This window comes from Nipponia nippon, unplaced genomic scaffold (genome assembly GCF_047370975.1).
Source record: "Nipponia nippon isolate SJK-2023a ecotype South Korea unplaced genomic scaffold, ASM4737097v1 scaffold_4, whole genome shotgun sequence".
In the NCBI taxonomy this organism is placed as follows: Eukaryota; Metazoa; Chordata; class Aves; order Pelecaniformes; family Threskiornithidae; genus Nipponia; species Nipponia nippon.
In genome coordinates this window covers 71454588-71474391 of record NW_028262358.1, presented here as the reverse complement: position 1 = coordinate 71474391, position 19804 = coordinate 71454588, and the positions used below count along the sequence as shown (strand labels likewise).

Here is a 19804-nt window from a genome sequence, read left to right as displayed (position 1 = left end):
ATAGCTTATCTTCTTATGAGCTCTGTCACCGTCGAGAAAGTGTGACTTCTCTACCTCCCTTTCAACAGTTGTAGACTCAGTCTTTCACCCAATACGTATTATTTTGGAGGACTTCCATAAAATCCACCTTGCAAAAATGTCAAAGGAACCAATATGAAACGTGAGCAGTGAGTCAGCACGTTCCAAAGCGCCTGACCTGCTGCATAACTCAGCGAAAAGTGGCATTGCTTGAGCTCAGCCTCCCATGTTGTGTGGATGTTAGAAAAGATAATGAGCAAACCAGTCGGGGGGAAATTACTGTCGCTTATCCTAGAGATGGGAGAGTTGTTTGCTTTTTGATCTATGAATGGATAGGGTTTTTTTGTGACAGCGCTATTCACCTTTAGGCGACCTGCCTTGGATGTTGAGAAAGGTGTTGGCTTTATTTAAGATTACCGGGAATTTAGAAATCAAAGAAGCCCTTTAAATTTAGGGAACAGGATCATCAAGCAACTTCATTAGTGGGATGTTGCTATTTTCAAAAACTTCTAATATGTTTCCGGTATTTAGTAAACACCAGAGAATTTTTAAGTAAGGAAGAAAAGCAGTATATCAACTACATTATTTTTTGCAAATACTGTTGGGGAGAAAAGTATCCCCCCTTATCTCCTGAACCACTGTGAGGCACCAGCAGAAAGCTACTGTAACATGTAAAATCTATCGATCAAGGCTGCCCAGCACTCAAAATTCAAACTGATACTGTGCTCTCTTCAATAACAAAGCCGTGATTGTATGCATTGTCAGCACTGGCATTTGGGATTCCTAAAGCTGTTCCCATACTGTTTGTTTAATCTTTTGTAATCACATACTGGGCATCTGTAGACAATTTACCCATGATAAATAATGGTCAGCAGTGGTTGCATAAACTGTCTGCTGTGAGCAGGGATGGTAGATGATTTCAGGTTCAGATAGGGTAAAAGACAAAAAGTTGTAACCAGAGCAGTGAGTAAAGCAGAGGTTTCAACACTGAGGAATGTTCATCCCTGTCCTGGGCAGCTGGTGCAAAACATTTTCTGTCTCCACGTACTGGGCTCCTTTCCTCGAGGAGGTAAGAGTCCCTCTAGATGCCCTGATCTCTTGCCAGAACTCACTTTGCCTTGTAGCTGGATCTGACGAGAAAAGCACTACTTAAAACTAGAAACTTCTGATAACCCAATGGTAACCGTAGTGTTGTCACATAGTATTGGCCTGAGGGACTCCCCCTTGCAGGACACAAGCAGGAGTGTCACAGACGAAACTCAGAGACTTGTCCTTACACACACTTCCTCTTCCAGCCAAGGCAAACATTAGTTTAGCGTTCTTAGTCTCTAATCTGCCTTCTCGGAAACGTGTCATTGTGTCCTTTTCTTCTCTCAGTGATTTGCTTGCAAACAGAACAAGCCTTGGCACTGGTCAGGTCTCAGGGTACAGGACTTTTCTAGCGGAGGAGCTGTTCTGCACGGACTAGAGTCCTTATCACGGGTTTGGTTTCTGGGGCTTTTTTGGTTTACCATAGGGGACTTCGTAATTATCAGCTGTGTGAGCTTATATAAACTGTGCTGTTGTACCACTTGGACTAAATACAAATGCAAACCACCTGCTGTTCTGCAGCCTGAAGTGTGAAGATCGCTCTGGCTTTTGTCGTCCAGTGTTCAAAGCGAGAGAGGGTGTCACTGCGACTTCTGAAGGACTCGCAGCCAGACGTGGTGACATTGGCACCCTCTGAGTCATTCCTCTATTTGAAAGAAGCTGTGTTGCGGCTTATTTTGGAAAGATGTGGAGTTGTTTGTCCTCGGAGACTGTGATTCAGGCCTGTCAGACAGAAAAGTTCTTCTCCATGTATAAATTTATCTAATATTGAATCTCGTCTGCTTATCATCTCTGTTTTCTTATAATTTTTAGAGGCTGTAGTCCATCAGCTGAAATCTGCTAACAAGCAACATGGGTTCAGATCTTTACTGTTTTGCCTGGGGTTGAGTAAGTCAAGTAAGGGATGTTTAATTACTGGCTACTGGTCGAAATACAGAATCTCACTATTGTTTGCTGATAAAAGCCAGCTGCAGTTTCATCTGGAGCTGTTCTGTATAACCAGCTCTCATGCAAGGGAATCTCTACTCAGCTGAAGAGTTCTAAAGAGCTTCCTTTTCTGCATGGTCACAGGTGGGCTGATGCCCACATTTTAGGGTTGGCTACCCAGTGGGCAACAGAGCTGTAGTATAAAGATCACAGGTCTGTAGGTGATGACATGTAGAGGCAGCTTATCTCTTAAACTGTGCATGTCAAAGCAGATGTTATTTGGTGAGAAAAGTCATGTTTTGCTTTTGTCTATTAGTCTCCCAAGAAAGCTATCTGATAACAGAGCTCAATTCAGAAGAGTCCATGGCTGTGCTGTTCTGAACATTCCCTTTTTACATATCACCATTAGAAAATAAGGAAGAAAAAAAAAATACCAGAAGAGATTTCACAAGCAAACACCCGTCACGGAGCCTGTGAATTAATCAATCAGTAAAACGATGATTTTGTTCCAAGCATTGACAAGTTGTCATTGTAATTCTAAGAGCATTTCAACAGCCTTTCGCCAGTTATATCTCTGAAAGTCTTGTGACTTGTTCATTGGAAAAACTGTACCACGTGTGCGGCTGTTCTGCTTTTACAAGATAACGAGGCATCAAAAGATGCCAGGCATCGTGCCAGATAACAAAGCTATTAGAGCAAGACAACCACAGCACTTCTGCCTGAACGCCTCTGCTTGTTCCAAAATCATCAAATGGTCACAGCGGTGAGCAGATCTGCCTCCTGTGAAGGGATACCTCTGCCGAAAGTGTGATCTTGAACTCTGCTGAGATGTGTGACCCTGGAGTTAGAGGGAGCCATTAACTAACTCTCGCAGTGAAAGAAGGACATTAAAGAATTTCAGGTCAGGCTCAAGTGGTCTAATATGAGAAAAGAAATGGGTATTCGTATTATTAATGATATGACTACAAACAGAAGGTTATAAGAGGGTATTCTCTACTACTTCAGCAGTACATTGGAACTTGCTTATTCACATTTTGCAGAATAAATGCAGATAGCTCAGCCTGCAGCCTGCTGCCAGCAGAGCCTTAACGGCTGCCTTCTGCAGTCGGCTCTGTTCTGAAAATGTTTTTGTCTTCCTTATTCTCTTCCCCTCCAATTTCAAGTAGATGTTTTTCGAGTGAATTTATATGCCATAATTCAGTATTGGAAATAATGAATTACATCTATTAACTCAGAGGATAATGTAGTTCGTCTGTAGTTTTTCCTTTTTTTGGGAATCTGCAAAGGGTATTCCAAGTCCAGCTTATTTTGGGACACTTTAAAGGCCAGGTAAATCTAAACCTTTGTGACATGGGAGAAGGAGAACTGGGGATGCAAATACCAGCTTGCTTGCATGGGTGACAGGAGAGTGAGAAATGAAGCCTGTAGTCAGCCCCCTTGAGACAACAACGGTGAAAACCCTCAAAGCAATCCCGCCCTGAGACAATAAAGCTCGCAGGAAAGAAATGGGGCTCCCTTTCCAGAGCAAGGAACCATAACAGATCTTAAAGATCTCCTTGTCTTTACTTTCTTCCTGCTTTGCATTACTTCGCTTAAGTCCTGCTCTGTGTTACACAGCTGCACAGAAGTACTGTACATCTATAAAAAATTAATTTATTAAGCCAGTGGTTTCATCTTACTTATCTCTGTAAAATGTGTGTACACGTGTCCCTGTACACAGTGATATATTCATAGAGTACAAGAAAAAAGTTACACTTGAGAGAAAAAATTGATTTCAAGTTCAGTAGCTGGTGCTGGCACCTGTCCTCCTGCCTGAGAGGGTTTGTTGCTGTGCTTGCAGGGCGTTAGTGTAGGTGATATTACTGACACAGAGCTGGGCTACTCTGATTATCTCAGTGTGAAAATTTTAAATTGATATAACTGAGAAACATAATGCAGTAGATGATGGCTTTTGCATTTATTTTAAAGCTTTAATTTTAGGTTTATGAGCTCTTCACAGAGTCGAGAGGTTTTTTTAAGATCAATTTTCTGGGTCTGCACTTTTAAACTCTGCTTTAAATTCCACTTCTGAGTGAAATGAATTGCATGGTCCCTGCTTAGCCCAAGCAGACCAAACCTGTTGGACCACTTGCTGAGTGCACAGATGTTGCCTTGAAGGCAAATGATAGGATCCTGCATCCCACTGCAGGCATCATCACTTCTATTTAAAAAGAGAATGTGCTGTGGCCACAGCTATTCCTTAACTTTCACAAGACGTGGTTTATAAGACATGCAAGCCTTTGTGCGCCTTTTCAGATGGCAGAGAGGAAGAATGACCTTGCCCAGAGCTGCTGGTCGCCCTTGGGGAGTGTGGAGCAAAGGGCTCTTTCTGCGCCCCGGGAAGCCTCTCAGTCCTGGGCACTCTCCTCCGAGCCTCAGCGCTGGGCAGGTTCATCTTCTTCCTGCCTCAGCCAGCCAAAGGTGTGCTCTCCCTCCCATCCCAGTGGCATGAGAGGCTACAGAGACCTTGCTCCATGCCAGTTCCTTCGCTCTGGCATTCCCTGAAAGAATAAAAAAAAAAAAGTTGCATGCCGCTGTTGCTCATTCACCGAGCACGTGTTTGCCTATCTCTTGTAGTCTGTGAAGATTGTGCAGGCAGACGATACAGATCAAAGAAATCAGAATTATGACTTGTGATGATCACTCACCAACAACTCTGTCACCAATGGTAGCGGTATGCAAGCTAAAAGAGAATGCTGTAGACCTTTTCAGCTTCTGCCTCCCCAGAAAGTAACATTCACTACTCTCAAAAGCCTGCTGGTTGGCCTCCTTTAGGAGCCAGTGTGCTCCAGAGGGGACTGCAAGGACGTCAGGGGAAAGCCAACAACCCAAATGATTGTGGTAGGTCCATTGTTTTAACATGTGTATCCTGGCTTTGAAATGTGAGGTAGCTGAAGACTCAAGTTGATTGACATATTTCTTGCATACACTAATGCTGGTTTTTGTGCTAGGATTTCCATCTGCAAAAATGCTCAGTTTTTGGCCCAGCCATGGGGTGGGCTTCTGTGATGACTGTGCTCTCCCTGTGGTGCTTCAGAAGCAGGTAGCCAGCTCACATTCCTGGGCAATGCATCTCACGAGGGTTGACCACGCTGGTTTGGAGGGGTTCAGCTGGAATAGTAACAAGATCACAATAACTTGCTAACTTTCAGCTCTATTGAAAATTCAAGGCCAAAAAACCCCCAAACATCCCAACAAACGGAGATCAGACTGGTGCTAAGGAGGGACTGGCAATAAAGTGGGTAAACATTGAAGACTTGGTGTTCTTTTAAAGGACAATAATATATCTGACTAGCCTCTTTATTATAAAGAGATCATCCTAAAATTTGAGTTTGTGTGTGTATGTGTTTCAAAATATAGCTACATTAAAAATAAGTGTCGAATAATGTAAACATTACACAAATCTTAAATAATAGCTGGAGCCGGAGCAGCAGAATGAGAGACCACCCCTGTCTGTTCACGGTGACTTTCCCCTGAAATACCGAGGAAAAAAACAAACCCAAGCTTGGTTTCAGGCAACTGCATTGTATATGAAAAAGGATGGAACGGCAACTGTGTGTTTTGGAGTTCAGCAAATCTTACAGTCGTTTCATCTTATTTAATTTGTCTTTCCTTGGAAGCAGAGGATACTTACCACTGATAAAGCAATGAACTTTGGACAAGGCGGGGATATGGTGCAGCAATACCGGTAGCTGTTCCCAGGGCATGTAAGGATCCAATTCAGTTTAAATTGAGGCGTGGGAGGACCAAGAAGTTGACCGTGCGCAGGAGCTTGTGGCTAACCTCTTTCATTGGGAGATGTAGATGCTGGGCTCGGAGGATAGCTACATAACCAGAGGCAGGATGAGGGAGCAGCTCTGCGAGTAGCTGGTGCTGGGGAGAGGGGGACCTTAACTGCATTGCTCATGTACGTAAAGGAAGAGGTGATTTCTAATTGTGAAATTCCCATGAAAATCATGTTCTTGTATTGCTGAGCAGCATCTCATAACATCCTGTGTGCATAAGGAAGCTAATGTACAAAGGAAGGATACATATTCGCTATCGCAGCTTGGCTGTTTTTATAATATTACTTAAATGGCAGTACTTGCTGTGCTTTCCAAATGTTGATCCAATTTATGAGAGCTTTAAAGAAAGCGTGTGGGTGGCTGATCAGCATGAATTTTTTTTGTTTTATATGAAACGATGCTGTCACTTACCAAATAAAAGGAATGATCCTGCATATTTCTACTTTGTTGGTTTTTTGTTTTTTTAAACAAGACAGGTAAGTTGAGATGGCTAAGCATATAGGCTGTCTAGTACGTTCCTACTTACTGTGATTTATTTAAAACCATCCTACATTCATGCTAACAGAAAATTACCAAAATCTAAGTTTCTTCATTGACTTGCTTGTAAAATAAACTAGGTGTTCAGACTACTTTTTAGTAGACAGGATTCCGTACCACAAAACATCATAAATACCAGGATGCTCCAAGTGCCCCAGAGTGGCTGGAGATACAAGCTTTCATGAAGTCATGTGTTTAACTGTACACTTCAGGTTAAGCTTATGAGTTATCCAGCCTCTTAATTAGCAAGTCCTTAAGCATCTGAATGGTCACAGAAACTCAGTTAACCTTCTGTTCTATTTTCGTTAATAGTAGCCTCTAATTAGTTACAGTGCTGTTCAGAATTCCTTTTCCTTTCTGAACTTCAAGAGAAGATACCTACCTGCCCTGAGGAACTCCTAATTTAAAGACAAAAGGTTGGAGTTGGAAGTACTGCTGCCGGGGTGGCAACTGACAGAGCCACATCTTGCCACAGACATGGCCAATGTTCTTCTTCATCAGAAAAATATAGATTCTTCTCGTATTAACCTCAAGTCTGCTATTTCTAATCACTAATGCAGTGTCTCAGCTAAGGAAGCAAATTGCACAGCCAGGACCGGGAGGGGAAGCTCACCCAGCCTTGTACCCACTGTATTTTGGATAGGAACCATGTCTGTATCCTCGAAGAGCTCCAACCGAGCAACTTAGACAAAGGAGGTGTGTTTGTTTGAAAAATGAACATTGAGAAACCAGACTGACAAACACCACAACCTTTACTGTGTCTGCCAGACTGTTTTACTTGATGCCAAATTAATTTAAAAGACCTTGCGACTTAGTGTCAGCTCGAGTCTCTGTCCCTAGCATCAGTGCCAAATGTGGCAGCGGATCACCATCACTGCGATAGTGTAGCTACTGAACTAACACTTCTGTTTCGTTGCCTGCAGTGAAACATTCAGAGAAGCAGTTGAGAGGTCAGCCTTAATGTAACCTCAGTCCTTCACTGAATGAAATTGAAGGTACACTTGTATAATTACATTTTCTATCCCATTTTTAGGTAAGGAATACTGTGGGTACACCAGCTACAGAAACTCCATGACTGTAGCTCCTTAGAACATAAGAAATCCATACCAGCAAGTATCGCATGATGGAATTTGATAAAAGAGCAATATGTAATGTCGTATTCTCTACAAATATAGACAACAGCACAGAATAGAAGGTAAAAGTAGATGTAAAGAACTAGACATTTTCTCATAACTATGTCTTCTTTTTAATTGCAGTGTATATGACAACCTGTGAATACTGCTAAGCACTGGCTGAAAATACAGAAGACTAAATGATCAGCATGTGAAGTAAAATTTGACTTTTCAATTGCATGTAGTTGACAGTAGCTCAAGTTACTCCCTGTTGCATTTGGAAGCATTCTTTCAAAAAAAAAAAAGTATGTTAGGGTGGTAAACGCTCTTCTTGGGATCTACCAGCAAACCCAGCTGTGATGTGTACACAGAATAGGATCTGGATCTACTCACAAAATAACAAAAGAGAAAAAAATGGATTTCAGCATCTCCTGACTTGTTTTCATTTCTCTGTAAGTATCTTTGCTCATGGAAGTATACACTGAAAGCTTATTGATTTTGAAAACTGCAAAGATCTCATCGGTTACCTGGTTTATAACCATGCTGGTTCTGGTTGGTCCCAACATCTTCCTTCCTAACCATACTGGTTGTCCAGGTCTGTGTGAAACCAAGAAGGTTTTGCACAAACAGCAGCAAGTTAATGAGAATTGTGAGTGTTTATTATCAACCATCCTCTTTTAGGCTATGACAAAGAGAGCAAGAAATGGTTTTGTGGAATGTAGGAGGATTTCTGTCATTCTGTCTAAATGCCTGTGCATTTCCAATGATTTATTGCCTGGTAGATTTGCAAACAGAGCTTCCCAGAGCCTGAAATTCTGATTTTGTTCTACCCATTAGGACTGGATGCCTGTTTACGTTGCCTGATCTCCCAAATTATGTCTAATCAAGCATTAGATTTTGATGTAAAGTCTATTCTTATATAAAGCTATATCGTCCTCTTAATGTGTGACAAAGAGAAGAATCTTTGTCCATAACTTGACCTGATCTCCAGTCCTAGCTTACACTAAAACAACAATCTCTCCCACTCCTTCCACCTCTGTTTATTCTCACTCATAAAAATAGAAAGCAAACCCCTGTTTATGGGTAGAGGCAAATCAGAAGAGCTTTCTGAAAAAAGACTGTCAGAACCAGGCAAGTCCTTACCATAAGCACTGGAAAATTACATTTATAACACAGTTGACTTCTGCAGAGATTGCTTTTAACTTCCTGACCCTTCCTCCTTGTTGTGTTTCTTCCCTATGGGGGAGCTCAGGACTATGTGGTGTCTAAGATGCTGATTTCATCTGTTAGTCGTGTTGGGATCCAACATTCTAGTCAGGTAGAACAGCATTTTTATTAGTACTTTAAGCATATGTGTGCAGCTAAACCTTTTTTTCTGTCACTGTGTTTTTTAACATTCAGAGATTGCTAAGGAAACTGCTTCTCTTTATCTGAAAAAAATAGTGCTTTGATTGTTCAGACACAAGCAACAGGGCTAGGTTCTATGCACTGATTTTTTTAAGGACTTTGCAATTTGAACTTCTTCAGCCAAGAAGCATGCTGTTCATGTTTTGAAACCCGAATAAATTCTGCTTTTAAAGGAGTTCTCATTTCACCTCATTACTGGCTAAATTGCATTTTTATGAATTTTTTGAAATTGGCAAAGAAAAACTTTTTTGTTTAGTAGGAGCTAGACGGTCAGTCTTTAAAATAATATTAATTTTTACAGAAGACTTGCTTATTGCATTGGGTAGATTGAAAACCTAATTATGGAAGTGGACTGTTCCTAATATATATTTATAACATAGAAGCATATAACAAAATCTGCCTAGACTACAGCTAGCTTCAGGACACTGGCACTTCATGCTGAAATACTTTCAAATTTCAAGGTAACAGAAACTTTCTTTCTTTTAGTCTAGACCTGGCCCCATTCCGTTGTTTCAATTGATGCAAAATCAGAAAGGATACACTTTCATCAGCCTAAGGTTCTTAGAGATTAGGCTAAACCTGTCTAATTGACATGATAAGAGCATGATTACTCATATTATGCAACTACTATGCACAATCTCCTAGGAGCACTTCTTACAAATTTTTTTTCCAATAACAGTGCAAAAACCACTGGAGCAAATGTTATTTTTAACTTCATGCTCAAAATGGTGTAAATTGTTTAGGCAGTCATGTGTGCAAACAAGAGCTGAATAAAGAGCTATTGCGTTTAAAAGCTCTGTGATTCATACTGTTATTGGTCCTAGAACACCTTCATCAGGGAGGTCTGTGAAAAGCGGTGCTCAGATCATGATACATCCTAACAGGTTCGCAGTCCTAAAGCATCTGTGCATTTTACCATTGCCAGGTAGATTTGTTTTGGTTTCTTCTTAGAGAAGGATAAATGTGGGGGAATGGGGGTTTTCTCTTGGGGCCAGAGAGGGTCAAGAGAACCCTTAAACCCAAAGCTCAAGACTTGGGACAATTCCTGCTGGCTGGTGTCCTGGTCTGTGTGCTTTATATTGAACTTGTTCCCGCAACAGCATCTCTTCCAAGCCACAGTGTGTTAGTCAACATGAGCCATGCTGGCTCACACCTGCACTCAGCTGTCCCAGTGAAGTGAAATGGTATCCACCTGTCAGATATCAGCTGCTAATCGCTGATCTGCTTGAGGTTGCAGCGGTGGCAACATTTCTGCCATGCTAGACCAAACTCTCAGAAGTACTGAGAGACTTTGCTCCAGGCACTGATTTGACCTTAACTAACCACCTAGTTTTTATTGTGTCTTGGGTTCAGCTAGCACACAACAGGTACCGCTGGAGTAGCTCTGAATTTGTGTGCACTAATGTTTTTAGTTGCTGCAACTCAATGCATTTTGCTTTCCTTTGGGTTATGAATCCCTTTGTTCTTTCTTTGCTCAATTTTTGTTTGCAGTCGGACATAGATGATCTTCAGTGCTTTAAAATGCACAGTGCAAGTGCAAAAGGAAATGACTTGGTGAACACGACCTTCTGAAGCATGAAGCTGATCTCTGTGATGCAGCAATTAGGTATTGATTCAGTATGTGTGTGCATATACTCCCTAACAGTACCGAGACACAAGCTGAGATAGAAGCAGATTGTTAACATGCAAGTCCCCGACAGAAGTAAGGTATCGGTAAGGAGGAAGCAGAGAAGACAAATAGCAAAGTGACTCAGTGAGGATGGGAAAAGTAGAGCAATCAGGTTTCTGGTTGTTACACCTGTGCTTTGTTAATTTAAGGGAAGAATTTTGACAAGAATGCGGTCTCCACTTAAAACAACATCATGATATTTTGTCTGCGTGACTTGCTGCTTGTACATCATTTCATCTATATACCGATCTTCTTGCTGTGATGATATGAGGGTTTAATCTTCTTCCTGAAAAAGAATAATTTTTATTTTGAAGTGTTCTTTCAACATCCTTTTTGATTTTTCTGTGGTTCTTACACAGGTCTGAAGTCCTTCCATTTATGTTCCTTGTTCTAGGAACTCTGGGCACTGCTTGTGTTTTGGTGACATCTTCTGGATAAGGTTGCCACTGGAAGGAAAAACTAATACACCTCATCTTCTAGCCACCTTTGTGCTTGTTTCTGATCCATTTTGGAAAAAAGTGCACATGCAGCTGGCTCCAGTGATTACCGTCCTATCTGAAATTTAGTAATGGGTTTGAGACTCCAAAGTGGAAGATTAAAATGGATCTGATTAAAAATGCAAACAGAAACTGCTTACATGGTGTTTCATACATGGATGCAATGAGATCTTTTGTCTTGCACTTGGATAGAAGGTTTCTTTAACTGCACTTACAAGTTTCTCTGGTTTTCCTCTTCGGACAGGCCTGTGTCCTGTTGGCTAGGGTAATCAGAGAAAAAGAACGGCTTTTCTTGACCAGAGCAAAGACACCCATAGCCAAGTTTCCTGCCTTCAGCAGCAGATGCCTAGAGGAGATGGTAAGGTCCAGGTAAGCCAGGAGGAATAATTCCCAGAACACATTTTTAGCCACAGGCAGAAATGCCATGGGGGAACTTTGAGCCACAGGTGGTGACTTGTATATAATAGGTTGTGATGGATTTTTCTTAAATTTTCCACATGCTCTTTTGAGCCCAAAGAACCTTTTTAGCATCCATAATGTCATTCAACAATGAGTTTATCATCTTCTCTCCATGCTCTGTGGGGATAAACCTCTTCTTCTTTTGTGTTTGAACTTGACACTCGCTAGTGTCACTTGATGCCCTGTTTACTTGTATTGGAAAAGGTGGGAAATATCTCTACTTGTTTCTTCTACAATACTTGCGATGTTATAGACAATGCAGTTTTGTGGGGCTTTGGGGTATTTTTTTTTTGTTAGAGTGAAGAGTTTTGGTGACTTTAGTTATTCCTCACCTGAAAGCTGTTCCATACATCTGACTGTCCTTCTGAGAAACTTATCCATATTTCCTTTACCATCTTTGAGAGAGGGGAACTTCCTACAGCACTCAGGGTACAGATGTACCCAGGGTCCCAGCTGTATGTTTGGATTTGTATCTTGTTCCAAATGACTCCTTCTCCTCCTTCTCCTCCTTCTCCTCCTTCTCCTCCTTCTCCTCCTTCTCCTCCTTCTCCTCCTTCTCCTCCTTCTCCTCCTTCTCCTCCTTCTCCTCCTTCTCCTCCTTATCTTTATCCTCCTTCTCCTTTCTTCTTCTTTTCTTTTTTTTTTTTTTTTGTCACTACTACTGAGCTGACATTTTAGTGGGAAGCTGCACTTCATCTTCTGTTTCATAATACAATTGTTCAGTATCACAAAGTCCTCTATAGTTCTTCTCTTGTGTTCCCCCCCCCCCCTTAATATCTTGATTGAATTAGTACTGGAAGAAAACCTTTTAAACTTTTTTTTTCCCAGATCATGTGTGGATATGTTGCATAGCTTCAGCTTGAGCACAGATTCGTGTGAGATCTGACTCTAGTCTGTAAATGATCTGTTCAGTTCTGCCCTTTTTCCAGTCCTCTGTCAATCCATGTAAGGCCATTTCCATTCACCCTGGAGCACCAGAGTCTCTTAAGAAGCTCTGAAGACTTTGAGAAAGCCTCTTTGAAAACAAGGGAGCTGGCACAAGAACGTGGACAAGGAGATCTGGGCTGTTGCTCTCTTGGAAGAACGACAATAGATGAGCACAGCTTCCCTTTACAAAATCCAGACTGAGTCTTTTCCAAAATGTTGCAGTGACCCATGTGCTCAGTGGCGCTGAGTTCTTTACGGCACTGAACATTTTTCCTGTCAGCTGGGAATCCCTCGTCTGTGGTGGCCTGACCTCCCTGGCACCTCTTAGGAATATTGCCATCACGTTTCCACCTTCCCCTTCCCTCTGACGCCAGGCGAGTCTGCACACCGCAGGCAGCAGTTCAGCTAGTTTATCTCAAAGTTTCTTGAGAACTCAGAGTGAAGGCAGTTAGGTCCTGGTCATTCATTACCACTCGTTCTGTCCATTTACTGCTTGCTTACCTCCCCTCCACTTTGTTCATTATTCCGTAGCCCTTCTGCCAAAGTTTGCATCTGGAGAGAGATCCTCTGTGTCTTCTACTAAAAAAAAAGGGGATGGACAAGAGGGAGCAGATCTAGCACTGGAACTTCTTCAGGCTACCTAATGGTAATTGCAGACGTGAAGAGATTCACTTAGGCATTTGACCATGGTTCATTATCTCTAGGAAGTTCTATCATACCTGGATCATCTGTATGTCCTTTAGATGAACCTTAATGAGTTCAAAAAAGTTTTGGGGTTTTTTTTAATACACTTTACAAGTTGCTCCTTGCACATTTTTGACCTGTGTACTGCCAGTGTTTGCAGTCCTCATTAGAAGGACACCATGCTTTTTTTGTTTGTTTGTAGGGATGTTTTTTCTTGCTTTTAGTCATATCTTTTACCTTGGCACATAGCCATGTTGCTTTCCTTTCAATATTCCTGATTTTCTTCTATTATTTTGTGATTTTTTTATTTGCTCTGTGTTCCCGAAGAGGCAAATCTAAATTGTCTCAATGCTTCTCTAAAGATTTAACTCCTGCAATTACCCCTTCTACATTATTTTTTTAACAAGATTTCCTCTTTGGGTGAGTATCTGTATTCTAATCCTTTAAATTAAACAGAATAAGATAGAATTGTATTGCCTTTTGTCTGTGGTTTTGATTTTAACTCTTCCACTGATCTCCTCGCTGCCTTGGAGAGCTGCATATGTCTCCAGATATAAACTTATCTCTGCTTTTATGTACTTTTGTAACTCTCTGAGAGCGTGCAGTAATACCACTTCAGCATACCAGACATCGGTGCTGGACTGTTTCAAGACGAACTAAGCACTGACCTCAAACTTCTCTCCTATCATGGTTCATGGGAAGTATCTCGTTTTTACGAGGGGCAACACTGGACCAACTTTGAAGCACTTTTTGAAAACCTGTAGTCCAAATATTGATCCTATCATTTATCAGTCCCTAAACATGTTTTGAAAATTTATTCAACCAAGCGTTGTTGGACCAGTGTCTCCCCTTGTACTGCCATCCCTCTAGCGTTCCCACCTGCCTGTTGCGTGTTCTTTCCCAGACACCCCATTTGGCAATGGGGGCCTTCTGGGGCAGTTGTGCCTCCAAAACATTTCATTACCGGCAATGCAGCACTTGGAGAGGAAGCACCCAAGCTGCTGTTGATCAGCATTCAGCAAGGTTAAAATAGCATTCAGGAAAGAAAAACATCTCTGTTATTGACAAGCAAGTTGTAAGCTAGCTTAGATCTGAATCCACAGTATATTAAGCTGCTCTGCAATGCAGACTTCAGCTTCACGGCCAAAGCAAGGTGGGTCACTGCTAAGCACACGCTTATTTTGGACTGCAGGTGAGACTGGGCACATGTAATGAAATACAGAGCATATTGCAAATCCACGATGTCATCACCTGGGAGAAATGTGTTCACACAAAGCACCTCTGCCCTTCAATGGGAGGGAAACATAACCATCTGCTGACACAAGAAAGGCAATTAATTTTGATTTTGGGAAAGGAGTTGCTGAAACCAAGTTTACAATACTGCCTGCCAGAAAAATTAGGGTGGGCAGTGGTTTAACAGGGCTGTAAAGGCAGGAGTTTTATCAAATTTTTAAAGTTTTATCATTGTTTCCATTTGCTATTCAAGTAGAACATGTTTGCAGGCAAGGTTGGGGCTACAGAGTGACAGCCATTAGGCCTTAGTATTTTCCTCACCCTGATGATGACTCATTTACAATGCAAAGAAGGCTGTTCCAGTCTAGATCATGCTGAACAATGGTCTAAATAAAGTCAACACTGTATTTCCTTCCCAGCTTTGCCACTGCTGAACACCACTGAGGTGACGAGAGCCCCCTGGCTGAGACTGGGCAAAGGTTGACATGAGGGCAGAAGACGATCAAGCCACAAGAACCTCTGCACATTTTATACCACCTGGAGCATTGCTGAACAGCTGTATGCCAACATCTGGAGCCTTGTCATGTATTTGTCAGCTGGCACAGCACTGAAGAGAGAAATTACTGTGCTCCTTTGAGCAGTGGTTGTTCCAGGTATCATACAGCTGCTACGGCTTGTTGGACTCAAGGTCCAACCATCTTATCCCTGCTGTAATGAAATTTGGCAACTTCTGCCACTCTCAGGGAGACAAAGTACAATACCTAGAAGGTTGCTCTGTTAAAAGTCCTGTAACTTGATAAGCTTCTGGTCGAAGAATTTAATGATTTTCTTTCAGGAAGATGGATGGCTGTTCTCCAGGTGGCTCAGCAACACGTCCTTCCGCGGGCCATATGCGCCTGCCAGAGCTCTTGCTTTTCTGAAGCCTGATAGTGACATTTCAAATTTAATTATCATTTAAAATCCCAGTAGGAACCAATTTCAAGTCTAATCTAAATCGAGCAAAATAAATAGGCTTACACCACAGGTGAATTTGCCCTGATCTATTTCCTGCCTTTCAGATGTCAACGAAGTGCCGGAAGTTTTGAAGTGGAACTTGAAGAATGCACCATACTTCTGCTGTAAGATGCGAGCATCTCATTAGTCAGAGACTGACAGCTGTCCTGTTTCTCTTCAAACATGGGTGGTGTCAGCTGGGAAGTCTATGGCAGCATTTCTGTTGGTCTTGTTCAGTACTTCTTTAGCACTGTAACGGTTCTACCCACAAACTCTCTGTGGCTGCGGCAGGTTGTTTCCTGGAGGTGGGCATTGCTGTTGCCTGCTTGCTCCCTCTCTGTCTTCACAAAATGTGACTGTGGAGCATTAGGTCAAGTAGACGACCCCCTTGTAGGACACAAATTTGTAGTGCTTTCTAGTGCTTTAATGTCTTACTGAAAATCAATAGCCTATTATTGACCAATGGAGTTCCCAGCATTTTTTAGTTGAGGATTTCTGCATAACTTAACAGTTGTCTTTCCTTCTTCTTCTTCTTCTGATTCCCTCCTCAGTTTCAAAGTTCTTTTCATGGGCACCAGGCAATGTTCTAATCTCAGCACGGGTTCTGCCTCTTCACCTAAGTCTCTAATGCTGTGTGACAGCAAATTATTTCCTAAGAGCAATTTAGGTGCTGACGTTAAAACAAGAAAAAGGCTATTAGGTATAACCATACAGAACAATCCAAGAGCCAAATGCGCTATGGCTTTTGTACATGAACTCAAGCATCTTTATATTTTTTGTCAAAAGTTGGTAAGGTTTTTTTTTAAATTAAATTTAATTATTGTGCTTGCATAATTACCACTATATGAGTGTACATATACATGTATTTACATTACTTATTTATAAATAATATATTATGTTTGCAAATTTATTACATATGCCAGACTTTTTTATTCTTATTTGCAGTGAACTCTGAAATGCTTATATTTAGTGATTCAGACACGTCAATTTTTTGGTGTCACGAGTTAAAAACAAAATAATTTGCTGTTTCAGACTGGAAAGTTCATTTAAAATTACTCCATCTCCCTAAGTCTCTGGTGTCCCAAACATTGTTTCAGCTTTGGTGTGTTTTTTCTGAGGCTCTTGCAAATGTTTGAGATCTTGAAGGTGTTGCTATAATTGTGCCCCATGTAAAAGTCCATTAAATGAGCAATTTTTGTTATTTGGAAAGAAGCGCAATTTAAATTGAGTACATCAGACAAGTCCTGCTGTTAGTAGCAATTAATTTCTCATGTTCTGATGTGGCGATTTTATCATTCATAAGCTTAAGTGCTGGTAGATTTTGATGTCTCCAGAGCCTGTGTACTTTGTGTCATACAAATTGTTCTGTAAGAATGGCATTGCTGTGTGATTGAAAGAGAAACTCATTAGTTTAGCCAAGATGTTTTGCTGAGATTTGCATTTCAATTACATTAGGCAAGTAGATATTGAAAATTAATGGATTTTTAGATGGCTTTTTTGACCATGGGTGGGGGGCCCAGAGGGACTGGCCTTAAACCTGTCAAGATACACTTATCAGTTCAAAGCTTCTCTCTCTACTCATTTAAAAATGTGGATGCTGCCCAGGTAATGTGTAAAATCTATGGAGAAATTTAAGAGTTCCTGGAAGCTATGAAGAGTGATGGAGAGCCATATGTTAGGGGCATAATTCTCGCCACTGGCCATAGATGAAGTGAGTGCCATGAACCGACTTAATCTGAAGCAGTCTCAGATGCTTCTGCTAACCTTGTCCTAGGCACAGAAGTAGATCCAAACAGTTGCCTGATTGAAGGTCTCACAATGGGCACCTCTATTAATCTTAAACTGTCTTCAGAGTAGCTCCGTACAAGGAGGCAGGGGCTTGGCTTTATGCATTTTGCTCTGTTTCCTCCTCCCTCGTGACAACCTACTGTCATGTGCCCCGCCACTTGCCTGGGTCTTGGAAAACGTGGGTTCTGGCTTCTTTGGAGTCAAAGTGGGTTTGACTCCAGCATTATTCTGGTTCCTTGTGTGAGTCTGTGAACCAGTGATTAGATGAGTTCATGGGGAGATGTGAATGTGGTCCAGGGGATAAGTTTGCCAGGTCCGTAAGAGGAGCTGGCATCAGGGTGGCTGCCTCTCTGCGCTCAGCTGCGGGAGGTGGTGGGCAGCCACAAACTCCCTTCCTGCCCCCAGGGCTACCCAAGCAGTGGCTGAAAACAGAAATGTCCATCACGGGTGTGAAGAACAAATAGATTCTGTTTTGTCAGTAACTTACAGGATAAAGGCCTAGGTGCTTAGTGTGAAGTTGTTTGTACTCCTGTTTGATATTACCTTTTTTTTCTTTTAGCATCTTCTGGCCTGGCAAGAAAAAAAATATTATTGTGAAATAATATGTAAATTTCAATGCTATCATAATAACTTCTACTGTTATGTAGGAATTGCTCTTCGTAGTGACAGCCATCCTTAGTGTGTGAACTATCTTATGAATACCTTGAATGAAATGGGCTGAGAGTCTGTCAGGATATAGACGCCTCCATTGCTCTGAATTTAAATGATATGTCAGGGGAAAGAAAAAGATTAAAGCTTCATGCATATTTTAAAAAAGAAATTTGGGTCATCCTGCACAGATGTTGAATTTCTTTTTTTTTCTTCTGAGAGAGCAGAGCACTGAGGGAGGAGCACCTTTCTGCCCTCCACCATTCTTCTTTCTCCCACGCCTCATCAGAGGGGTCAAAAATTCAGTGAGGGAGAAGTGGTGTTCGCTTTACAAACGTGTATGTGCTATGCATGCACCTGACAAGCTGCTTCTCCTACCTTCTCCCCTCCCTCTCCTGAAAAAAAAAAAAAAGGCAGCGTGTTCCCAGAGCCAGGTACAGTGCCTTGCGGAGAGCAGCGGTGGTGTGGTCAGGAGTGACGGGGACACGGGCTCTGCCCTTCAGCCCAGGGATGGGCAGGACAGCCAGGGCAGGGCAGCAGGGACTGGGGCGGCAGGAAGAGGATAGCAAGCCTTAGGTGGGATGCCCAGCTCCTGCCCTCCCAGGCACAAGCAGTGACCCCTTTCCTTCGCTTCCCTGCACATCCCGCTTCGGAAGAGTGGGATTATGAATAGCCAACTGCAGTTTAATGTTGAGTTTTTCAGTACTGCTAAATAATAGGGGTCCCTGAACATCCCTGCAAAAAAGGCTGTGGGCTGTGGGGGCAGGATGGATGGTGGTTGGTGCCAAACATCTCTAGAAGCTACTGCACTTCCTTACGGAGAACTGAGATGTGCTCATTCCCTGCTATACGATAACCTAAGGTTTGGCAAAACATGTAAACCTCTCGTGTCTCCCGTCTCCAGCCAACAGAAATTCCCAGCAGGAACGGGGCAGTTTTCCTTAAGTGCTGATTCGGTGTCATTGGGAAGAAGCTTTATTTGTGTATCTGTCTCCCCTCTCTGCCGGCCAGTGCCAGACACCAGCGGGAGCCTGGGAGCGGCACAGGGCAGAGCAGCCTGGCCAGCTGCACCCGTGTTTGCTGTCAGGATAAAGTAGTTTGCAGCTGTTGTTATGGAGATAAATTAGGACTAAAGGCTGGTTTTAAATGCTTTTTTCTTGTCTTTGCAAGAGAAACAGAACAGTTAACAGAGGAAGCAAATTCCTTACCGCATTAATAATGTAGCCAATGTGCCCATTGCTAGGGTAAATGTTGCTGGTGATTAAATAGTGACCGCTGATAAATCACTAATAAAGATAAGTGTTCATCCAAGACAAATGGGGATCCAAGTACTCTTTTTCTTACTGTAGAGTCCAGGCATCCGAATAGTTTTGCTGAGTACTCAGGGAAAATTGCACAGCAGAAATGAAGCTTGACGACTGCAGAAAGAATCTTTTTTATTGCTATTATTATTCCCAAAGATGTCTCTACAGCCATGTCTGCGCTGCCAGCTGAAAGAAGACCAGAAATCCATCTCTGTTCCCGAGGGCCATGCTGTGAGCGTGCCCGCACTGCTCAGGGGTCGCCCCTGCTAATGGTATGAAGTAGAGCTTGGGAATAAAGCCAGCAGCTGAGCCAAAAGGCTGAGCCTTGTCCCTCTTTTACATAGCAGTACACTCACTGCTACTGGCCATTAGAATAATTGCTGAGAGCCATGGCAGGTGAGTGGAGATAAGGAGCATAGTGCATGAATAGTGAATTTTCTTTAAGGAAAGCGAGGGCACTTGAAGAGCCTCTCCGTGGGATAGGGAGAGCAGCCCTGGGCTGCAATGGGCTTGGAGCTGGTGGGGAGGGTCTGGAGGCTCCTTGTAGCCCCCCAGGCCTCCCAAAGAGCTTTCCACCACAGGAAGGAGCACACTGGGGAACACACTGGTCCAAGCTTGTCATGCCGTATCCAGGCCAGTTTGGCAACTATCCTGAGCAGTTCCACTTTCCTGGGGGGGGCCTTGCTCA

At 42.4% G+C, this 19804-nt stretch overlaps 1 long non-coding RNA gene across 3 annotated transcripts; it reads left to right on the top strand.

Annotated features, from left to right (window-relative positions):
- Nucleotides 1-2791: 2791 nt before the first annotated feature.
- LOC148053368 (uncharacterized) lies at nt 2792-18868 on the top strand. 3 transcript variants are annotated; one of them, XR_015708471.1, is made up of 5 exons: nt 2792-2935; nt 7652-7959; nt 10406-10520; nt 11325-11449; nt 14803-15413. It is a non-coding gene; the product is annotated as an uncharacterized LOC148053368 (long non-coding RNA). The 3 variants fall into 3 exon arrangements; XR_015708473.1 differs by lacking the exon at nt 10406-10520; XR_015708472.1 differs by lacking the exons at nt 10406-10520; nt 11325-11449; nt 14803-15413 and adding an exon at nt 15442-18868.
- Nucleotides 18869-19804: the final 936 nt, after the last annotated feature.